Raw genomic sequence first — 13,482 nt, forward strand, 5'->3', positions numbered from 1 at the left:
CCTGACGCTGCTCAGAGCAGCGTCAGGATTGGCTGGGAGTGCCCAGTCAGGGCACTCCCATGTGGACTGGAAGCCTGTGCAGGCTCACTCCAGGCCAGCAAACCGTGTTGCTGGGCTGGAGAGAGCCCTGTGCGCTTGTGTGCTTTGGCGGCCCAAGACGGCCAGCTAAACACACATGCGCTCTAAGGGTGAGTGCTGAGCACTCCCCCTCACACACATCACCCCTGTGGCCCCGCCCCTTTACAAGGAAACAATAATAAACACTGTTTATTGTAGTTTCCTTGTAAATGTTTTGCAGCTGCCGCTGCTAGCCAGGTACACCACTCCTCCACCCTAATGGAGGAGCCGCCCCTGGTGATTCTGCAGCGTTTTCCTCATAATTATTACTGATTTGCTGCACTTTTCACATACTTTATAATCTCCTGCATAATTTGCAGATTTTCTGCAAAATAAACTGTTTCTAGACCAAACATATTAAACGTTGATAAAAATGCTATCACACATGTTCCTGTTCAGTGGTAGACCTTTTGTCGCACAGAATATTTAGGTTTTGACCTTGTATCATATAGTGTTTACATGTGTAAAAATTCAAAATAGTGAAGCATTATTGTTTCAAAATGTGCTACATTATGCCACTTAATTTGCATTGACTTACTACATAATTTAGTGATCCCTGCCACATAATTCTGGTGGCCCTGCCAATGACTCTTCATAGCGCATTCTGCCAACTGTCTCATCATGTCTGGGTGAGTTCATGTTGTTGGTGCATGTTCAAACGGAGCACAATTCACAGCTCTGGAGATCAGTCTGAGGGCAGTATGTGTTTTTCGCACTGCCTGTCAGTGGGTCATACAGGTGTTACACACATACAGTTCTTGGCTTCTCTGCTGAGATCTGCTGTATATTTGCCAATAGGAATTACCATTCTAGGTAAAAGAACATAAAGTTGGTACACAAATACTGCTGTCAAAACATTAGCCCTGAAGAAAAATAAAAGCAGCCTGTGCTTAATTTGAGAGGGTGGTTGCTGGTGGGCGCACGGGCACTTATTGTTGAGGGCCGGCACTTATTTTTCTGCATCAGGCAATTACTGCGAGCAAAAGTCACATATGGGAAAGACGGAGCAAAGAAAGACGGAAAAACGTCATCAAAGGGAGAAAGCTGCAAGAGTGAGCTGTAGGGGCAGCGAGTGGCTGTAAGTGGATTAAAGAGCCCGAGATGGCTTTAGGATTACGCTGCAACAGCATTCTGTGCTTGAACATTTAAGTGCTGCAGTCGTGTCTTCAGGAGAGGAACTCTGGGCATGGCACGTTTTTTGGAACTAGACTTCAGAAGGAGGTGTGGCGACAGAAGAGCGTAAGCAACTAACACAGAGAGGGAGACTGCAGAGAAAAGGGATGTAAAGGGAAGAATACTCATTTACGTGATAATGAATAAACATCAGTGCTAATAAGCACTGGTAAAGTCAAATGGGTTGACTTGTTTTATGTGTCCCTTCTGTAATGTATTTGGACTCACTAACAGCAGAGGCAGTCAAATACTGATTAGAGGGCACACTTTGAAAGTACTGTACCTGAGCTTATGTGTTAGGCGATGTCATGGTTGCATTAACGTGCCTCTTATAGAAGATTCCTAGATAGCTTTTTAGGCCACAAATATTAAAGAGATCCTAACCATCTTTTTCATCCCACTTAAAGCAGTAGCTCAGTTGCATTGGCTTGTTTAGAAATAGTTCTATTTTGGGCTATATCAGGCTGCACACTTATCAGCTATCAAACTATCTGTCAGTGGGGCCAAGGGATCGCTCAGTGAGATGAACGTTCATCACCTGACTTAAGTGGTTATTGGCAGGTTATTCATTTACCCTATATTTCACCAACAATTAACCCCTTGACACTGACCAGCAAATGATTTGCGAAAGGATACACTTGGTAAAGTGGTTCCAGTTTTTGAGGGTGCCCAGGCCTAGTTTTGATGCCAATGCAACCCTGCTGGGATTATTTAGGTTTATGCCCGCATGGATGCAGTCACGCACCACGCACTGGCTGGCACTGTGCAGGGCAACATGCCCCTTGCCTGAGAGCTCCTTATTGGGTCCGTGGGGCAGGCCTCCATGTACTTTGCAGGGGGTCTCCCTCAAGTTTCGTTATGCCACCGCATTATTAGTTCACAAACAGTTCACGCCATGAATTAATAAGGGCAAACTAAACATAATCACCACCCATAATTTATAGGATCAGCAATTCATGTTACATTGCTTTCTGTTTGCTTCTTTTTTTTAAATCATTTTGGACTTTGAAGACCATTAAAGGCACATCTTTAGGACACATACAAATAAAGTTTAGTGTCAAGAGAATTGCCTGAATATTGTTTAAAAAAAAACACTTTGAACCAAAGCTCTTATGTCACAAAGAAATTGAAACAAGTCATCACAACCCTCCCCAGACGAGGACTCTTGTCTCTATCCATTTATCCGTTCATCTACCAGCTGGTATCACTGTTTTAACTTTCCATTATGTCATCCATTCATTCTTTAATCCATCATTCAGTCTTCCATCATTCTGTCTGCCTGTCCATATGCCTGCCCATCTATATCCGTACCTATCCATCAAACAAATCCATTCATGATCATTCCAACTTTTCATTCATACATCCCTCCATCCACCCTTTCACTCATGCATTCATCTATAATTTCACTCATTCATTCATTCATCCATCCTTTCGCTCATCCATTCATCTTTTCACTCATCCATCTACTCTTCCTCACATTCATGCATCCATCCATTCACCCATCCATCATCCATCCACTCTCCCTTTCAGTAATCCATCAATTTTTTCACTCATCCACCCTTTCGTCCATCTTTTCACTCATTTGTTCATTTATTTTTCTATCCATCCATCCTTTTGCTCACCTATCCACTTATCCTGTCACTCCGCCCATCAATCCTCCTTTTCACTCCATCCAGCCATGCATTCTCCCTTTTACTCATCTATCCACTCTTTCACTCAGCCATCCGTCCTTTCTCTCATCCTCCATCCCCCTTTCACTTATCCATCCATCCATTCATTCTTTCACTTATTCATCCATCCACTCCTTCATCTGTTCAGCCACCCTCCCATTCACAAATCCATCCTTACACCCATCTTTTTAGTCATTCATCCATCCATCTATCCTTCCACCCTTTCACTCACCCATCCTTCCACTCTTTCACTCACTTATCTAACCCTCCTCTTTTCACGTTTATTATGAGAGGTTGTCTGCTGAGTTGCAGACGGAAAAGGCCCATCAATAATTCCATCCCCGATGTAGCTGCTAAAGCAGGGGGTTCACAACCCCCATGGTAGTGTGTACTATATAAAACTATTGACTTTGTCATTGTGCCAGCGGGGAAGTATGCAAGTGCCCTGCTTCGGCACATGATGTTTAACACTATATTATGGCTGTGCACAGGTCAAATGATCCCCCAGTGAAGAACAAAATGCAACACCCACGTCGGCCCACACGAATTAAACAGCACAAAATCCTTCATGGATCAAACTCCCATCACTTTCACGCTAACTCATGCTAAAAATGTCAAATCTAAACAGATTACAAATTCTCTACTAACCACACACACAACTAGACACCAACAAACATTGCACACTATGAAATGATCGTTCCTCTAGTTTGATTGATGGCCTATACAGGTCTGCATGATGGACGTCCAGATCGGTAATGCGTTACGGTGCCCTAATAATGGTAATCAGTGCCATACAAATGTGAATAAACTAATCTATTCTTACCTCACCTAAACTAGTCTAACCTAACCTAACCTTACGTAGCATAACATTCTATAACACAACTATCCTCATGTTATCTACTTCTTTTTTTATTCTGCAGGTTAAAAAGACATGCATCCATACTGACGTATTACAAGCTGTCATACGGCTTGGCGGAGTCCTGCTGGCGTGATTGTATCGGTGAGGGAAGACTGCCAGGACCCATCCCCTTCCAGACATCCCCCTCGACTGAGGAGGTAAGTGGGCTCCTGAAGGGAGGTGGGAGGGGGTCTGTGTGTTTGGGTGCGTGTGTGCATGTTTGCGGAGGGACGACGGGGGTGCTGAATGTGTATGTGCGCATGAATGGCAGTGTCTGTGTTGATGAATGGGAGTGAGTGTGTGTGTCTTAGTACATGTATGCGTATGCTGAATGGGAATGTATGTGTATGCATGCGTGTGTGAAGGGGCGTAGGGGGGTGTGAGTGTGTGGACGGGTGGTGGGGGATGTGTGCATGTGTGCGGTCATTTGTATGTGTGTGCCAGAGACAAGAATGAAGATTCCTGTCACTGGGTGCATGACTGCCAGGGTTTTCATGGTGGGGTGACCCCCATGGAATGCCTGGCGGTTTGCAGTCTCATAATCCGGACAGCAGGCTGAGACCTGCCGCCGGGTTGGAGGTGCTCCCCGCCGACCTTGGGGCCAGACGATATCGGTCCAGAGTATATTCTAACAAAGGGGGACAATTTAAGTGTTTTCAATTCAGGCCTTCCTACTGTAGGAGGTAGATTGGCATTGTTTATAGATTCATGGTTTCCTATCACAACAGATCCCTGAATGATTCGGTCTATTCAGGGTTACCTCATAGAGTTTTACCAACCTTCAATCCAATTCCAACTCCCTCAACCCCTTCTTTTTTCTCAGGATCAACAACAACTCATCCACAATGAGATCCAATCTCTTCTCATCAAGCAAGCCATAGAACCATCCATTTCGACTCTTCAGGTTTTCTCAGCACTGTTTTTCTAGTTCAGTAAGAGAACCAAAAGTTTCATCTCGTCTTGAACCTCAAAGGTTTCAACAACTACCTCCATTTCAAAATGGAGACCATTCTACATCTCAGAGATATTTTACTTCAAGACAATTCGTTGGCCAGACCAGACCTTCAGGATGCTTATCTTATTGTTGCAATTCTACCTTCCCACAGAACATTTTTCCAATTTCAATAGGGAGATTCTTTCTATCACTACAAAGTTCTTCCTTTCAGTCTATCTTTGGCTCCTTGGTGTTTCACCAAGATTCTCAGACTGGTGGCAGCTTTCCTCAGAGCCCATGGAGTGTGTCTGATTCTTTATCTAGATGACTTCCTCATTATGGCCAAGACAAAAAAGTTCTTCTTTTTCAGTTACATCTTTGTCAAAACCTTCTTCGTATAGTTTTCCTCATCAATGTCCAGAAACTGCCCTTGTTCCAGCTCAGCTATTGGAATTTCTGGGTTTCTTGATAGACACTACTCGCTCTATCCTTCAATTTCCTCAGCACAAAGTCAATGTCATAAAAAATAAAATTTGTCATTCATTATCCCTCCCTCCCCATCTTGTAGGACTTCTCACTTCTTCAATTCAAGCGATCTTTCCAGGCCCACTTCATTATCGCGCTCTTCAATTATTAAAAATACGACATCTTCACAAAGGCCTTGCCTATTCTGACCCAGTTTCTCTAGACCTAGAGTCCAGGGAAGAGCTCCTTTGGTGGCTGACCCACTTAGATGCCCGGAACGGGAGAAAAATCTTCTCTGCCGTCCCAAATCTTGTATAAGAATCTGATGCAAGTCAGACTGGTTGGGGCACAAGGTGTGGTCATTTCTCCACTGGAGACGCATGGTATCAGAAGGATTCCTTCTTGCACATAAACAGTTTAGAGATGCCTACAGGTTCCTTTGCTATCCGATCCTTTTCAAAAGAAAGAGTAAGCTGCAGCATTCTTCTCAGAATGGACAATTTGACTGCTGTCAGATATATCAACCGTCTCGGAGGCACCATATCCAAGATCTTAGCAATTCTTGCAAAACATCTTTGGGAGTATTGCTTACATCGAAATATCTCAGTCAGAGCAGTTTATCTCCCAGGATAATTGAATGTGATAGCGGACTGGTACTTCAGACACCTTCATGATTCAAGCAATTGGCAACTGCACCCTTCAGTGTTCAATCGTTTTACTTCCATCTTTGGCAAAATGTCAATAGATATCTTTCATTTCAGTTCTCATATTCCTTCCTTTTTCAGTTGGAGGCCAGACCCGCAAGCTCTAACTACAGATGCTTTCCTACAACATTGGCCATAAACTCTTATTTATGCTTTACCTCCATTTCTTCTCATCCCTCGAGTCCTTGCTCAGGCACCCAGACAACAGTCTTCTCTAATTCTCATAACTTCTTTTTGGCAAGCACAACCTTGGTATCCAACCCTTTTTGAGATGTCAACGGATCGTCCTGTTTGGCTCCCTCATTTTGCTGATTTATTGCATGACCCTCTGGGTCATCAACACAACATGATTTTGGGGCTTCCTGGAGAACCCCAGGAATTTCAGAGGAAGCTATCAACTTCATCCAACAATCATGAGCCCCTGGCACGTCAAAGGCGTACAAGTTGGCCTGGGTCAGCTGGTGCAGCTGGTGTATGGACAGGAATTCAGATCCCTTTTCAGTGGATGTAACATTGGTAGTCAATTTACTTGCTTTATTAGCTTCTCAAGATAGAGCTTATCGCACTATCAATACATATAGATCAGCTTTTTCAGCTGAACATTACAGAGTGAACGGCAGACCTATTGGTGAACATCCTCTGATTTGCCAACTTTTTAAGGGAGTAAGATTTATTAATCGTCCAGTTCCTAAATACAATATAATGTGGGATGTTTATTTGGTTTTAAAGTTATTCATTGCATGGTCAGATAATGTGTCACTTTCACTTAAACAAATTTCTGAAAAGTTGACTATGATTTTATGTTTGATCTCATTAAAACATGTTTCAGATGTTAAAGCATTAGTTGTTTCTTCGTCCCATTATTCTCCTTTAGGTGTTTCTTTCCAGGTTCGCAGACATACCAAGACTAATTTAGCTTCCATTCATTATCCGTTTTTCCCTTCTCAACCCAAGTTGTGTGTTGGAAATTGCTTAAAACGTTATGTTACTTGCACTGCAAATTTGAGATCCTCCTCTTCTAACCAGTTACTTATTTCTTTCCAGAAACCCCATAAACCTGTTTTCTCCTCTTCCTTAGCCCGTTGGGTTAGATGGATCATATCCTTAGCTGGAATTAACATTGATTCCTTTGGCACCCAATCAGCCTGAGGAGCAATGGCCTTTCTGGCTTTTTGGGCTGGGGCTTCCTTACAGGATATTCTCTAATTTGCAGATTGGTCTAATGTGAATGCTTTTAGAATGTTATATTGCAAACCAGTTCCACATGTCTCTGATGCTGTTATTGCTATGCTTTGAACTTGCATAATATGAGGCTCCTGTCTTGTAATAAAATTAAGATTTTCCTAGCCTTAGTGTCAGAAAGACAAGATTTTATTAAAGACACGGAGGCGAGTATTATTCCACCACTGTTATTTTAACCACCCCTGTTTTTTCTGCTTGTAGTACCAACACCCTCCTCCGGCATTGGCTCCTCCTAATTCAGCTGGGTTGCTCTCATCGACACAGGATTCCTTTTTCCATGGACCTTTCCAACTAAATCGTTCGAGAACTTTTCTCCATTTTAATGACTGTTTCGTAGACTTATTTATCATGTTGATTACCCTTTATTCTGCTTTGTTGTTCATTTATACTCCTATTTAATGCTCGCTTCAAGAAAAGAGGACTTGTTGTTCGCAGTCAACGTAATTATTCTTATACTAGACGTCCTATTGGTTGTTCCTTTTTGTAGTTCTAACATTGTTTTCTCTGGGAAACGTAGTTCTTGCTTGGCTGCTGTGAAAATAATGCAAGAAAAGTCTGCATAATATTCGCCTCCATAAAATCTAGTCTTTCCGACACCGACACTAGGAAAATCTCAATTAAATCACTGAAACATAGGTCCTGTGTGTTTCACTGGATCATTCGGCTACTAACTCTTCTTCACTTCATTTGTTAATGCTAGTTTCTGTTGTAACATGGTGTATAAAAAGGAATCCCATTGAAATGGATTGTGTTGCAGATATTGCTTATCCATGTACAGATGCTGAACTTTAGATTACTTTGTTTAATGTAAACATGCAATCTGCATGGTGATGAAGACCCCTTTCTTGGATGTGCCATGAATCTTCGTCTCCTTCTGCAAAAGGTGCTGTAAATATTAGAAATGTGCAAAGTGTATTTCAGGCTCAAGTGTAGTATAATTTTCTTATTCTTACCTCACTGATTTACTATTAGTGAAGACACTGTTTATACATTTCACATTTTCTTCTGTATTCCACTGGTTTATTTCTTCAACTCTGAATGATGTTAATTTTATTGCACTTCGAGACCAAAGTTAATTCTGTAGAACAAAGAGTCAATACTGAGTTTTACTTCTGCATGTTTTCTCCTTGTTTATTATTAATGATCCTTAAAATAACTAGGCTTCTATATTCCAGTGTGACATACCGGTTATTCACTATTTTGCAACACCATATATACTTTTTATTTCAAGTATGGTGTTGGTCATGGGTGTATGTGTTTAGTATTACTTTCCTGGTTTTATAACTACAACGTTCACCCTCCTTGTTTCCTATCTCATTTTCTTACAGTGCTATAGTTATCCAGAGTACATCTTGACTCGTATATTTTTTATGTTACTCTCATGAGTGTGTTTTCATCAATTTAAGGACCGTCACCATTTAAAAGCCAAGATTATTCACTATAGTCACTATGGTCCCTTATGCATACCGTGTCTATATCACTTCCAGCGTAGCTATTGAGTCCTCGTCACTTTTAAACCAGGCATATTAGGCCGGTGGCTAACTTATGCATTCTACATTGCTTTCACAATTATTTCTTCTTCGGGCCTTACTTTTGCCAATAATTGCTGTTACCAATGTCCTTTGAGAGCCATCTGAAAGATCGTGTCCACAAATAACGGAGAGCCGTATAAAGTTCACAAAGGTAGCTTTATTTCTTTACACAGGCCCCATCCAGCTCCACCAACTGCCAGCTTCTCAACGCTCTTCTCCCTCTGCCCGTCTCCGCTGGATTCCACTCTTACACTCCTCAATTCTAAATTCTACAAGCTATGACATACCACAAGTTCTACTTTAACTTTGGTTGCGCGAGATGACTTCCTGCGATAAAAATATTCCTTATGAGCTTTTATTTTTTTCTCTTCATCTCGTCTCCAAGTCTCATCCGACACCACCACCCCAGTTCTTGCTTCCATGTCATTGACCCACCTAGGTGATACCAAAGTATTGGGATGTCTGGCTCTGAGTAACTCAAAAGGTGTTATACCAGTAATGGCGTGAGGTGAGACTCTGTATGCTTCAACCCTCTTAATCACTTCTTTCTTCCAGTTCAATCCACTAACCTTAGCCAAAGCTTTGGTCTCCTTCAACACCCTATTAAATCGTTCCACCATGCCGTTGGTTTCGGGGTGGTATAACGCACACTTTTTATGAATTATAGCACAGTCAGCCAAATACTGCTCCATTTCCCTCGATACCAACTGTACCCCATTGTCAGTAAGAATGCTCTTAGGCAGCCCTTCTCTCCCAAACACTTCCTTAAGAAAACCAATTACCTGTTTAGTCTCAATGCTCCTGGTAAATCTAATCTCCGGCCACCTGGAAAACAGATCAACTAGTACCAATAGGTACATTTCACAACCTTCCCCACGGACAGGCCCCAGAATGTCCAAGGCAACCTCCTCCCACGGCTGAGTGGGGCGTTCCCTTATTTCCATAGGCTGAATCCTAGGTTTCACAGTCTTCTCACTCATAATACATTGCATACATTCTCTGATTGACCTTTCTACCTGGGAGTCCATACCTGGCCACCAATAAGTCAAACGCAATCTCCCTTTAGTCTTGGACATCCCTTGATGACCTGTGTGAGCAAGAGAAATAAGTTCCTGCCTCAATGTGGTGGGGGGAACTAATTTTGTACCTCTGAATAGAAACCCATCATTACTAGATAACTCACTTCTCACATGCCAGAATTTTTGTGTCTCACTACTCCCTTCATTCCTGTTTTTCCAACCTTCCTTTATTAAAGACATCACTTTCACTATCGTGCTATCAGACTCACATTCTCTCCGCCATCTCTCCTTTGTCACAACACTTTCATCAAATCCATTCTCCTCAATCCCACACACCATTTCGGCATCCCAATCTGTTTCTCTCTCTCCTTCCAATTCACCTACTGACACTAATCTTGATAGCGTGTCCGCTACCTTATTTTGTGCTCCTGGAATATACTTTATATCAAAATCAAAATCTTGTAGAGACACGACCCATTTTGTGATTCTGCTAGACACCGCATCCACCCCTTTCCTTTTATAAATTTCACAAAGGGGCTTATGATCAGTCCTTACCTCAAATTTGTTTCCCCACAACAAATTCTTACGTTTTCTCACTGCCAAATGAACAGCAAGCGCCTCTCTCTCAATAACACTATAGTTCAATTCTGCATCTCTTAAAGCTCGTGACAAAAATAGTACTACTTGTTCATCCTTTTGGCCACCCTGTTGTAACACCGCCCCCAAGCCTTTTGCACTTGCATCGGTTATTAGGATCGAGGGCAGATTGGGGTTAAAATTTCTCAATTTGTGAGCTTTAACAATTTCCTTTTTTATTTCTCCAAATTCATTTTCTCACTCTTCATTCCACACAAATTCCACTCCTTTCCGTAACAACTTTCTCATATTCACACACCTCTCTGCAAAACCCCTCACAAAATTACTGTAATATTCAGCCATACCTAAAAATTTCATAAGTTCTTCCTTATTCGATGGTGATTGTAGTCTGTCAATCGCATCTACTAGCTCCTTATTTGGGGATATGCCTTCACCAGTTATGGTATGACCTAAATATTCTATAGATTTGCTACCAAACCTACACTTCTCCATCTTGACAGTCAATCCAAATTCTTCCAACTTTTCCAATACACTAACAACCCTCTTTTCATGCTGAACCTGATCTTTCCCATATACTAAAACATTGTCTTGATACACTCTCACACCAACAAGATCTTTCAATATCTTTTCTATAACCCGTTGGAATACAGAGGCCGCAGACACAAATCCAAACAGTAGTCTGGTATACCTAAAAGTGCCAAATGGTGTGATGAATGCAGTAAGATCCTTGTATTCTTCAGTCAACCTAATCTGATGATATGCTGATGTCAAGTCTATGGTAGAAAACACCTTTGCACCTTGTAGAAGTAACAACATATCAGAAATATTGGGTATGGGATACCTATCCACAATCACATTCTTATTCAGTTCTCTTAGGTCCACACATAAGCGTATACTCCCATTTGGCTTCCAGGCTACAACTACTGGCGCTAACCATTCAGTTCCTTCAACTTCCTCTATGATTCCTTCCTTCTGCAGCCTCTCCAGTTCCAATTTCATGTCTTCACGTAAAGCCACAGGTACTCCACGAACTTTGCTGCATACAGGTTTCACACCTTCCTTCAGACGAATGTGATGAACATAGTGTTGAAGACATCCTAATTTTCCTCGAAATACCAAAGGAAGTTTGCCTTTAATCTCATAACAAAGTCATCGTTGTCCATGAGTTTCTGATTAATAGAGTTTCCTTGATCCACAATTGTGTTGATGACGATTTTATCCCTTACCTTCACAGGTGGATCACTATTGGGATCAAGAATAACCCCCAAGTCTTTCTGGTGGAACCAACTGAGCACACTGTCTCCTTTCTTAGAAACGTAAATTTTTGCATTAGTGAATTTTTGTTTAAACTCAAGCAAACCCCAAAAGTATCCGTGGAGCTGAATTGGTTCACCACCATAGGCAATAGGTGTGATATCCGGTTTGAACAACCTAACTTTGTTTCTTAGTATTCCCATATAGAATTCCATTGAAACAATTGTGATCTTGGCCCCGGAATCAAATAATAGTCTGGTTCTTTCCCCATCTATCATGACTTCATCAATTGGACCTTTCCTTCCTTTTTGACCTTCTCCTTCAATTTGTAGGATTATTTGACCACATTCAAAGTCATTGCTTTCCCCTACATCCAAGTCTTTCTTAACTTCAAAGACATTGCCTTTTCCACTTCTCGTTCTGCACACACTGGAGTAATGGGCTTTTTTCTTACACAATTTGCATGCCACCTTTATAGCGGGACAGTTTTTGTCGTTGGCCATGTGACCTTTTCTGCCACAGCGAAAACAATTCCCTTGAAACATATTTTTTCTGTCTTTTTTATAATTCTGTCCTTCTGGTCTTTCCTTTTTTCCCGTTAGATTCTGAATTACATGTACAGTATCGTTTTTGCATTCCTCCTTTTTGATGGTCTCTACACATCTGAGAGAATGTTCAATTTTCTTTGCCAAAACCAAAACGTCCTCTAGTGATGGATCATCTTTTTGCCAAATTTCATCTCTTACTCTTTCTGTGTTACAGCCTAACATAAATTGATCTCTGATTCTTTCCTCTGTCAAAGTTCCAAATTTACAAGATGAGGCTAATTTCCATAGCGCTGCAACATATCCCTCCACAGATTAATTTTCCTCTTGGCTTGGTTTCGCCTTCCAAAGTGACATCTCTCAAGTATTGTGCTAATTTTGGGAATATAATGTCTGTCCATTTTCTCTATACAACTTTCATATTCATTTAGATCTTCTTTAGTTATGTCTGGAAGATTATCGAAAACCTCCTGTCCTTCAGAACCTAGGCAATGTAATAGTAGAGCAGTTTTCCTTTCCACACTAAGAGATGCACCACAGACCTTGGAATATCTTTCAAAGACTTTTTTCCACTTTTGCCACTTTATAGGTGGATCTCCTGGTAAAGCGAGAAAAAAGGGGGGCGCAGTGACGTTCTGCATTGTAATCACACTAATGGACGATCCACAAAAACAAGGAAAGAAAAATTGTTTTATTAAAGGTGTCACACCTGTTTTGAAAGACTTCTTTAACTGTAAAGGTGCTTCCAAATTAGCCCAGTGGTTTAGTGGCCCTGAAGGTCGAATATTTGCAATATCTGTTTCCAGAGATAGTTTAATTGGGTCAGTGGCAAATACTTTAAATGCTTTAAAAATGCATGGCTGACAGAAAGCGTTTATTTTAAGGTGATATTCATGTGGCATATACAACGGACCAAGAATTTATGATATGCGTGGCTCTGATATCCATTGCTGAAACTGTAAAACTCGGCAGCGGCTGAATTCAGTCTGAGAGGTGGTCTCAGCTCTGGTCAGGTTACCAAAATATATGAATACTGACAAGGTTAATATAGTGCTTGAGGAAACGCTGCAGTAGTCCTCGTGTATTCCGGTGTTCGAATCGTTCGCGTTGCCAGGAGGACGCTGTACGCGTTGATATGGTAACGAGTGAAGCGCGAGTCAAGCGCGTGTTTACAGTAAACACAGCTGAGCGGGGACGCTGTAAGCATTGATATGGTAACGAGTCAAGCGCGAGTCAAGCGCGTGTTTATAGTAAACACAGCTGAGCGGGTGAGCTCTAGTCAGTTTCCATGGAAACAGTTTCCAGTTTCCATGGAAACGCTCGTCGAGAGGA

Source organism: Pleurodeles waltl, chromosome 2_2 (assembly GCF_031143425.1).
Source record: "Pleurodeles waltl isolate 20211129_DDA chromosome 2_2, aPleWal1.hap1.20221129, whole genome shotgun sequence".
NCBI lineage: Eukaryota > Metazoa > Chordata > Amphibia > Caudata > Salamandridae > Pleurodeles > Pleurodeles waltl.